The sequence below is a fragment of the Hipposideros armiger genome, unplaced genomic scaffold (assembly GCF_001890085.2).
Source record: "Hipposideros armiger isolate ML-2016 unplaced genomic scaffold, ASM189008v1 scaffold_274, whole genome shotgun sequence".
Taxonomy (NCBI): Eukaryota; Metazoa; Chordata; class Mammalia; order Chiroptera; family Hipposideridae; genus Hipposideros; species Hipposideros armiger.
Window position 1 is genome coordinate 1,164,341 of NW_017731624.1, and position 11,215 is coordinate 1,175,555.

An 11,215-nucleotide genomic window follows, 5' to 3' on the forward strand; every position below is an offset into this window, starting at 1 on the left:
AAGATAAGGACCATTACTCCCTCCATTCTGGTTCTAAGCCCCTTACTATGGGAAAATAGATATGTTCTGGGAGTTATGAGCAGTGACCAGGGGAGCAAGGGGTCTATGACAGCTTGGGTTGTGACTGCAGCCAAGCAGGAGATGTTGTCAGATGATTCTAATAGTTCTAGTTCTACATCAGACTACATAAGTCTGATGCCAGGTTATTTCAATTTCTTCTACGGACAATGACTAATTTTTGTTCACTTCACTGAAGATGGTAGCTTTGACATTGTACCTAGAGAATCTCTGATTTCAGGGGAGCATTTTCAGACATTTGGAGGAAAGACCTTGTTGAAGAGCAAGGCATCAAGCTCTTTACCTCTGGAAAGGAAGCTGTGTGGGACAGAGGTACGCATGCCGCGGATATACAGTTAGGCAGCAGAAGCTCCATTGGTCTCCACAGACACCAACAATAGGTCTTATTTTCAGTGCCTGGGTCAGAACTATATGGCCTCTGGAGAATAAGTGATACATCTTACAACCTGGGTAACAAGGCGAGATGAGTGGTCTGCAAAAGATTGAAGAAATGCTTTACATTTCCATTGAAGCAGGTATATGTGGAGTATTAACATTTACAGTGTGCCTACTATGTGCCCTGCACAGCATCAAGTGCTTTCAGTATAGGTAGCTGCCATGTTTTGAGCATTTCCTATGTGCCAAGCAGGGTGCTAAGTGCAAGAAGAATATATCTTCCACTTATCTGCTTAGAGGAGCATGCTTGAGCCTGAACTTTACATATCTTATCATAACCCTGCAGGTCACCTACTATTGTTTTATGTGCAGTAAATAAATAAATACATACATAGATAAATAAATAATAACACAAAAAAACTAGGGCTCAGAGTGGTTAAATAACTTGCCCAGAATGTCAAAATCAATTAAATGACAAAGTTAGAATTTCTTTCTGGAGCAGTAAGCCTGTGATCTTTCCATGATACCCGCTATAATTTGCTTCAGAGCAGAGACCACATCTTATTTTATCTTTATGCACCAAATATTAGAAAAATAGCAACTTGTGCTTCCGCCATAATGAGGATGAGCATGCTGAAGAAGTGGGTGTGGAACTCTTTGCTAACAACAAAACTTTGCTTTCAAGATGGCTTCCTCAGCTCCAGCCATTTTTTTCATTGGCACGTTGGATTTCCTGTCAGATCCAGAGCTTAGCTTATTGATTCTATTTGTCTTGCTTTCTCTTACAGCAGCCACCTTTCAGGAATCTGATGAGAGTCACACTAGGACTTAGGCAGCCTGTGGTCTTGAGGTTTGAAATTCCCGGAGCAGCCAGTGTGGGGACAGTTCTTAAAGGTAATTAGCTCAGTTAACCACCCTCTTCTCTCAAAGTCTCAAGAGCTTGGCAGGAGAAGCTGTGGAAAGTGTGAGGCAAGGAACTGAATTCATCCTGCTTGACAATCATCAGTCAGCAGGACGAAGTGCTTTCTAACAGAGTGAGCTGGCTGCCCTCTGTGTACAGAATAGCACTGTTGCCTGGGGTTGTCAGGAAGCCTGGTGTGCTGATCCAGCCGTTACCTCACTGCCCCTCATGAGATTCACGGGCCCTAGAAAGAGCACAGGAGCTGGTGGAAGGCTCCAGCCCAGCCCACCTGCCCCAAGGTCAAGGAGCCAGGAGACAGTCTTGGGAGCTCTGACAGCAGTGTCACAAATCAGGAGACCTGGCTGCCTTGTGGGGAGACAGAAGCTCCAGCCTGGTGCCTAGACAGCCTCCATTGTGAGCTGGTGATGATAGGCAGGCACGTCTCCCCTGGGGCAATCACACATATTTATTGATGTGGAAGCACTGATCTCATTCTTTTTTAAATAACATACTGTCTTGGTAACTCATTAAATCGTAGTCATTTGCAGCTGGCTACCAGAAATCAAGAGAAGGAAGCTACCTTCTTCTTAAGGTTCCTAATAAGAACTTGACATTACTGAACACCTTCCTAAAAGAACCTCAAATTCATCCTACCCTCAATTTACAGATGGTTAAATGGAAGCATCACTTAAGTAGCTTACCTGTGGCATAGAGTAAGTTTGGAGGGAAAAGGTAGAACCTAGGTAGAAGGTGTATGGGAACTCTGTACTTTCTGCTCAGTTTTGCTGTGGACCTAAAACTGCTTTAAAAATAAAATGTTATTATTTAAAAAAGGCAAGTAGAGCCTGTACATAGCCATTCTGATTTCTCCCTAGGCAAAATCCTTTTTCATTTGAGTTACAGAAGGTGCCAGGTCTTAGGATATTCATAGCTTTCAAGAAGTCTATTCCCCCAACCCTGCTAACAAAACTAATTGATTTGCATTCATTTAAAAAAGCAATACAGTAACTTTCTTTCAGCAACAACTAGAAAGACCCAAGGTAGCTTTCTATACAGATCACCTGGTACTGTGCTAGGTTGTAGGGTGAGGTGTGAAGAATGTAATTTCAAAAGTACTTATATAACATGCTAGGCTTATGGTTTATGCATTGCATCACATTGTTTTCCAAAGTAAAGAATAATCTCCAATTTAGCTCCAAGTTTTCAATCCAGATTGCTACATAATGTGTTGAATTAAAATGCAACATATGTACAAACTACATTAGCTCAGTTTTCTCTTACTTCACTGACTGCTCCTTCTCAGTCTCCTTGTCTAGATCCTCCTCTTCTCCCAGACCTCTTACCATAGGAGTACCTGAAGGCCCATTCCTTGCTCCTTTCCCTCTCTAACCAAACTCATTGCCTTGGTGATTCCACCCAGTCTCGTGTCTTTCTGTGCCTTTCCAAACACATGCCTTAATTCCAGACCTCTCTCCTGAACTCCAGGCGTGCCCAGGTGACATCTTCAACTCAGCATATCAGAGACAGAACTCCTGATTGCCTCCCACAAACCGGCTCTACTCACAGCCACCCCATATCTTTGATGGAAATTTTATCTTTCCGTGTTCAGACCAATGACCTTGGAGTCATTCTGGGTTCCTGTCTTTCTCTCTCTCTTCATACCACCAGTCAGGACATCCTGTTGGCTCTCGCATCAAAGTACATCCACAGTCTAACCATTTCCTCCACTGCCGTTGTTACCACCATGGTCTGAGCCAGCCACAGCTCCAACCTGGATTTCTGCACTAACATCCTGATTCTTCTCCCTTGGGTCTATTTTCAACATGGCTGTCAGAGTTATTATCTTAAAATATTAAGTTAGATTATCTTACTCCTCTGTTCAAAATTCTCTAATGCCTTCCCATCTTGCCCAGAGTAAAGTTGATACAAACTCCACATCACACAGCCCTTCTTATATCCCAGTGCTCCCTTCCCTCTTTGAGCTCATCTTCTACAATTTTATCCCATTAGGACTCTGTGCAAGCCAAGATCCAGCCACCATGGGCCTTTGCACCAGCTGTTTCTCCTATTTGGAATGCTCTTCTTTTAAATATCTGCATAGTTATGCCCCTCACCTTATTCCAGCTTTTCTCAAGCCTCAAGAGGGCAAATTTTCCTTTCTACACTAATTCATAGAAATGAGAGAAGAGTTACTTTTTTGTGTAATAAAACACATGTATAGTTGTTCTCAAAAATAGAAGAGGAACTCTCAGCACGGTGGAAATAGGGAGCACTTTCCGAAAGGATAGAAAGCCATGGGCTTGGGTTAGAGCACAAAACTGCAGCCCAGGAGGTGAGCAATGGTAAATACAGAGCACTGCCATAGAAGGTGGAGATGGTAAAAACTTGAAGAAGGTGAGAGGGCTAACGATGCAGAATTTAAAGGAAGAGCACTCCAGGCAGAAGGAACAGCTGGTGCCAAGCCCCTGAGGTGAAAGTGTGCTTGGTGGGAGCAGGCAGGGGCTCCACATCCAGAGACAGTGAAGGTGTGGACTAGAGGGAGAGCCCAAGACACCCAAACCCTTACAACTCTGCCTCTGTCTTCTCATGCCCCAGAGAGTATGTGGGGCCCAGGCTCCAATATGACAGGCGTCAAGGAGAATCAGGAAGGGGAGAAGGTAGGTCACGGCGCTTAGGAAGAAGAAGGACACAGAGAACCTTAAACAGAATGGTATAGCAGCATGGTTAGAACAAAAGTTAAATTTTAGGATTCACCAGAAGAAACTGGAAGATCAGGATTAGGGTCAGTGGGTTTAATGTTTAGACTCTAAACGACTAATGCAGAAGGCCTGGAGGTCTTCTGAAAAGGAAGATGGTATGCAAGGGGAATAAAGATAGTCCCTAATGGAAAGGCTAATGTAAGCTGCCCTCTGATGCAAGCCCCTCCCTGTTAATAATAAAAATGTTTGCCAAGCAGGAAGGAACTCCTAGGGGAGGGGGCATAGGGTGTGCCCCTTAGAGAGGAGAGAGGCCCTGGAACTTTGGACAGCCATGAGGAGGCGGGGCCGTAAGAAGATAGGAAAGCACCATGGGGAGACCACTTCACCCCCACAGTCCTGCTCCCCTGGGGGTGTGCAAGGATATCCCTCTTTTATGTACTTATTCCAGTTCTGTGTTGCTGGCAAAGCAGCCAGGAGAGGAGCAGGAAATTTCTTTTTGAACAAAAAGAAAGTTCAATTTTCTTTTTGAACTTGTTTACTTATATTAAAAAGAGGTGATGTTATTTGTTGTTCTACATTAAAATTGGTTCCCAAGTTATCTGTCCTATATAATTATTGTGCAGGGAAGTCACTTCATGACATTTTCCAAAAGGGTGTCTTAGTTACTTGTATGTTCATGTAACTTTAATATTCCTAGAAAATATGTGAAATGACAAACTTAAATAATCAAATAACACCATATTTAATAAATTCTTATACATTATAACATATTACAGGGAGTCTAAGACAGAGGAAAATGAAATCTTTTCCACATCAACTTGTAAACATAACAGAGAAGTGTTTATATAATACTTTGACTATCAGAAATTGCCATGCAAGTAAAACCCACTTGTATCACTGTTTCATAATACTTTCTCACCTGCGAGATTTCTGATAATAAAGCCCTGGCTTCCTGTCCTCAGCTGAGTGGTTTTCACAGACACCATTTTGGGGAACGTCATAAAGTGCCTTCGCTGCCTGCCTGATAATTACACAGCAGGATAGAGAGAGATTTGTGGGCTGGTTTTAATGCAGAACACCTAATAACATCATCTCCTTCTCAACTCTTGACCTTGTGGAATCACTGACTCCTTTTTCTTACTTTCAGTTTCAGAAAGCCTGGTCCTTGCTTTCTATGTGGCCATTCATTCATTTTCTCATCCATAAACCAGCTATTTAGTACTAGACACTGAGCTAGGCTCTGAAGCTAAAAGGCAATAAGGCACCACCCATATCTTCAAGAAGCCTGCTGTCTGGTGGGGGAGACAGACAACTGAGACAATTCCTGGGCAAGGTGTTAAATGTCATGATGGCCACTCTTATGAGAGCCTGGAGTAGACATCCTCATCACCCTAGAGCCAGTTAAGTCAGACCCCTAAATTAACTCTGAATTCAAATAGAAGAGAAGGGCATTTCAAGCAGAGAGACTGGGTTGCACAAGGGCTTAGAGACCAAGACAGTATGGTCTGGGTGAAAAGTCTCTCTGAATCTCCTGGGCACAGAGAGCTTTTCTGAATCTTCCTTGTAGAAGGAAGCAGGGGGCACTCCCTGGTGTGGAGACCCCACTTCATCATGGAAGCTCAGCAAACCTGTGCCGGGTTCTGGGTCCTAGCTTCTCTCCCAGCTCCCACAAGGAAAGCACATTTCTCTGCAGCTTAGAAATAGATGCAGGAAGGCTGAATACTGAAAAAACTCAGATGTGAGTAATTGCAATGAGCAGACTGCAAGCTGTCCATCCCCCTTTCCACATGGGGGGAAAGTCAGACACTTGCCAGGCACTAGACAGACGCTGATGTTCCTGCTTCTGGGATAAACATAATGGCCACTTAGTATAGGCTCCCCCAGTAGAAAGGAAATGAGAAGCAACCTTCTGGAGTAGACAGGGAAGCTCTGTTTCTTACTGTCCTTATGTGTTGTGGTTTGTGGGCCCCTGGAAGGCTTGCCTGGACAATATATCTGCTCACCAGTTTCTTGAGTTCTCTACTGGTTAAGGTTTTGAGGACCTCTGTTAAAAAGCACAAATGTTATCATGGTGAGATGATCCATTAAGGTGATATCAGATGGTTGCTTTAGCTTGAATTCAGTGATATCAAGCAGGATCTGAGGAATAAGACACAGAAATAGGCAAAATTTAATGGAGAAAAGGAAATTCAAAAAAGTATGGAGCATGGGGTAGGGTAGATGAAGGGTAGTAACAGGAGGCTATTTGTGCCCTTTGGGGAAAGGGTTTTGCTTGAGAGGAGAAGATGATCAAAAGAGTAGGGAGACAAAATTTCCCCCTCACAGCTTTGCACAGGGCCAGACTTCCTATACTGAACAACTAGAAGCAACAGCTTTTGTCATCCATTGGCTGATAGTATAACACATGGATTCCATCTATCTCAAAGAAAGAGGGAACTACTCAGAGGTGACAAGAGCCTAGTTTTAGATGGACACCATTGTATAACAGACATCACAGAGGCCTAAATGTTGTGATTAAATGAATATGTGGCATCAGAGCTGCTTTGCTGCTTCCTGTTTAGAAGTAGTTATCTGACATCATTCTTCATTCCCTTTCATCTATTCCTCCCCCACTATATTTGTTTCCTATTGCTGTGTAACAAATTACCTCAAGTTTTGTGAGGGCAATTAAACAACACACATTTATTATCTCACAATTTCTGTAAGTCAGGAGTTTGGAGTTTGGGCATGACTTGAGTCCTCTTCTCAGGGTCTCACAAGTTGTTGGCGGGGCTGTGTTCTCATCTGATGTTCAATTGTAGAAGAGTTCACTTTCAAACTCATTCAGGTTGTTGGCAGAATGCATTTCCTTGTAGCTGTGTGATCACATGTCCCAGCCTTTTGCTGGCTGTAGGCTGGAGGCAGATCTCAGGTCCTAGAGCTTTCCCCATTCCTAGGGGTCACCCATCATTTGTTGTTACATGGGCTTCAACATGGCTGCTTATTTCATCAGGCCAGCAAGGAGAGTTTCTTGCTCTATTCTGCTAAAATGGAATCTTATATAACCTGAAGTAATCCTGGGAGTGACATCCCATCACCTTTCCCATAGTCTGTTGCCTAGAATCAAGTCACAGGTGAGAGTGTGTCCCACTCACACTCAATTGGAGGTTATTATACAGGGAGTGGACACAAGGGGGCAAGAATTATGAGGGACAACCTATACCCACCTTTAGTGTTGTGCCTGGGTGGCTGCCCCTAACATTACTTCTAAATTATATTCTCATCCTCCACTCCTAGGGAAAATTCTTCAGCTCAAAAAGACGCTGGTATCACTGAGTGTGAATCTGCCAAATACTTAAGCTTGAATTAATCATCTTAGAATATGAAGGTGGGCTGGCCAAGTGGCGCCTTGGTTAAGAGTGGTTGAGCAGCAGGGCCCCGGTTGGATCCCACATGAGGGCCAGTGACACTGCACCCTCTACAGCTAAGATGGTGAACAACAGCTCAACCTGGAGCTGGGCTGCTGTGAGTCACCAGTAATGGTGTAGGCTACAGGGGGGCTGGTCAGCAGTTGGCGTGCACTTTTGTGAGCTGCCAAGAGCCGCCGTGAGCGGCTGTCCAATGTCCGGCAAGTGACTGCCTCACCCGGGAGGAGTGCAATGATCACAAACAATACCAACATGGGCCAGTGAAGCAACGTCCTCCACAACTAGACTGAAGAACAAAAAGGACAGCAACTTGTCATTCCCCTTCCCTGATTCCCCAATGCTGTTCCCCTCCCCCAATTTCCCAATAAAAATCTTAAAAATAAAAAAAGAAGAATATGAAGGCACTTAGATCTGAAGCTTTCATCACCTGAGTAGCTTTCTCTTCACTGAGAAAGTGATACTTAACGCTGTAATCTGCTTCTCATGCTGAATCCAGGCTTGCTGTTATTCTTCTTGCTCCTTCTATCCCACGGCATCTGTATTTATAGCAGCTCCTCTTTCAGGAAAACAATTTCACCACAATTTTTGGCTTCTTGTTTTCCTTCCTTGACTGAGCGCATGACGAACTGCTCCATCCCAGGGGGCTGTTTTTACCTGCAGTCTTTGAATTATTATATTACTGGCCAGCTTCGCGTACTTGGTCCCCTCACGCTCTTCATTTCTCCACTAATGTGATTTTGTTTTGTGAGTCCTTGGTTTTGTCTTCCTGCATCTCACCTGCCTCTTGGGAAATTATCAGCTGTGAGTGAAATAGCACAGTCTGCACCAGTCCTGAACTCTGAGAAATGCTTTCTGCATAGTCAGTTGAAAAGGTATCAGGCTAAGAAAAACACCACCAATTGCAACCTAAGCCCCAAACAGCTGCTGGTGCAGCCTAATGAATGCAGTGCTCACTGGGATTGTTTAGGATTTCTGCATTTCTCAAATAGTGAACAAGAACCGATCCTTTCTTACTCCTGCGTTTTCCCTCTCTCTCCCACATGTGCTTCAACTTTTTTTTTCTTTCCACATTACCTCTGGACTTTAGTTTTTGCCAAATGTTTTAGGTCCCACAGGCCTGACTTTTTCTAGTCTCTACCATGAACCAAAGACTCTAATCCATTACTTGGTGGCCATCTCCCACGTGAGACCAACTCTTTGTGCTCCAAAGGGACCAATTAGGAAACTATTTTTCTTTCCCTATAGGAATTTCATCACAGCTCAAAATAACTCAGCCAGCTTCCAGAAGTTTCTTTCTCCCAGCGTGTTTAGCAGCAGGAAGAGTCAAATGTTCCTTAGTGCCTATGGCTCACTCCCCATATACACAAACAGGTTTGACGAAATTCAGATTTTAAAAAAACATTCAGCTGAGATTAGAAAATCCCAAATGTTTTTCAGCTTGAAGTTTCCACTTCTCAACCTACTGTTTTTATATCCTGTTGGCTTAGCCTAAGCCACTGACTATTTGGAAGTTGTGTTGGTAGGAGGCTTGTTTATTTTCCAGGCCACTAGGAGACCTTGTGGGATATGACTTTTATGGCTCTGTATCAAATTCATCAGTAATTATGTGTGCACTGCAGTACACAGAGGAAAGACTAATCCTTGTTAAGGTATTATGATGTGAGAGACACTGCTTGATGAGTTTATTCTCAATGGGTAATAAATATACAGCCTACAAACATTACTCTTAGACACATACAGATAATATATATTAACTACATACAGTATTTTATATAATGTGTAGCTTATATTATATATTTACTGCAGTATGTATTGACCATGTATAATATGTATAACATGTCTAGATATTTATATATCCATCCAAAGTAATACTTGCATGCTAGTAGTAAAAAGCCACAATCCCCTCCATGACCCCTCATTCACCTCTGCTAGTCCCTTTTCTCAGAAATAACCAATTTTTAATAATTTCTATTTTGGATTCTCTGGTGGTTATCGTAAATAACATGCTTATATTGTTGTTTCTGTTTTTGTAGACTTTAGACATTTAACTACTGACTTCATACTGTAATCTATGAGAGGTTAGCTACTGTTTTTCTCTACCTCTCTCCCTGGAAAGTTTTAGAATATTCTTTTAACCTTCGGTGTTCTAAGGTTTCACTACATTGTATGGAGGGGTATGTACGAAGGTTTATTATGGTGGGCACCGACTACGTCCTTTATATTTAAAAATACTCTCCCCTCGACTCTGGGAAATTTTTGTGTTGGATTTGTTTTTGATAATTTCCTGCCCTGTGTTATCTCTGTTCTCTCTCTTTCCAAGATTCCTGTGAATGAAATGTCAGATCTCCTAGGACTGATCTTTAATGTTTCTTGATTTTTGCTCATATTTTCTCCCTAATCATTTATTCCATTTTCTAGATGCTTTCCTCAACTTGGTTTTACACCCCATCTACTGAATATTCAATTTCAGCATCTTATTTTTAACTTTCAAAATATCCTTTTTGTGCTTTGATTATGTCACATATCATCATATTCTTGTTTTATCCATGTCGAATAATCTTGAGTACTTCTGAGTAAATGAAATTCATTTTTTTCCTGCAAGTTCTCTTCTACTCCCTTAGTGCTCTTTTTCCTCTTGGGAACAGAAGATGTCTATTTATCTTGGTGTTTCTTTTTCTTTTTGCAGACTTTCTCAAGGGCCTGGAGATATCTGGCTGTCTGTCTAGATATCAGGACGAGCAACAAGCAGACTGACCAGGAGCTCCGTGTGCCCTGCAGGATGTGTCAGTGGGCAGGCTTGCTCCAATTGAATGCTGTGGGGCCTACAGAGGTGGCGGAGGGCCCCAGGTAATGAATGAGGAAGGCCTTATGGGTCACTAACACCCACACTGACTACCCTAGTTCTTCCCCATACCATTCATTCTATTCTGTTAGAGTAGAGCTTTTGGATTATTTTGCTTACGTGCTAGGACCTGGATTTCTATTGCTTATAGAGGTGAGGGATAGGTGCAGCTAAGGCCACCTCTTCTATACATGGATATAGACCTTCTACTTCCGTGTTACCTTTCTACTCCCGCGTTTTGAAATCCACAGCCTGTTTTATTTTGCAGAGCAGGTCAGCTACCTCCTGTGCTGCTGGATGTTATTCACATTCAAGGTTTCTTTTGTGCCTTCCTCCCCTTTACTTCATTAACTGACACTTTTCCTTCTACTTTCTGTATTCTACAAATTGATTGAAAACTCTCATCCTTCATTTCATTGTTTCTCAGGTGTGTTTTTTTTTGTTTTTGTTTTTTAGTGTCCTGTTAATGGGGCCTCAGTGAAGAGAGGTGATAAACACATACGGTCAGTGCATGATCCTGAACTGGAAATCAGAATGAGAATCATATTCCAGTTGTTTCTTTCTGGCACACAGGTAGTTAGTGCCTGCTGGGTATTTTTGTTTCGTTTTATTTGGTTTTGTTTTACTGAACTGTAGGATATCGATGAAGCTTTAAATATTAAAATCACACCAGAGTGAGTTAAAAAATTACTGTGAATATCCATGTCCTCTATAAATGAGGATTACAGTACCTACCTTACTTAGCTGTTATGAGAATGCAAGGATTATATATGTATATGCCCAGCACAATGCCCAGCTCTTAGAAGGGACTAAATTAAAACTAGTTCTTTCTCTGCTCCCTTGTCACCTGCTGAATATTTGTACTAGCATAAAATAACATGTTTTTTAAATTGAATTATTTCATATCTCACCC

General features: G+C 42.4%; 1 long non-coding RNA gene across 1 annotated transcript; it reads left to right on the top strand.

The window, feature by feature from the left end:
- The first annotated feature begins 1,290 nt into the window (after positions 1–1,290).
- LOC109390540 (uncharacterized) lies at positions 1,291–10,844 on the top strand. The gene is made up of 3 exons (XR_002125598.1): positions 1,291–1,347; positions 10,147–10,307; positions 10,759–10,844. It is a non-coding gene; the product is annotated as an uncharacterized LOC109390540 (long non-coding RNA).
- The last annotated feature ends 371 nt before the right edge of the window (positions 10,845–11,215 follow it).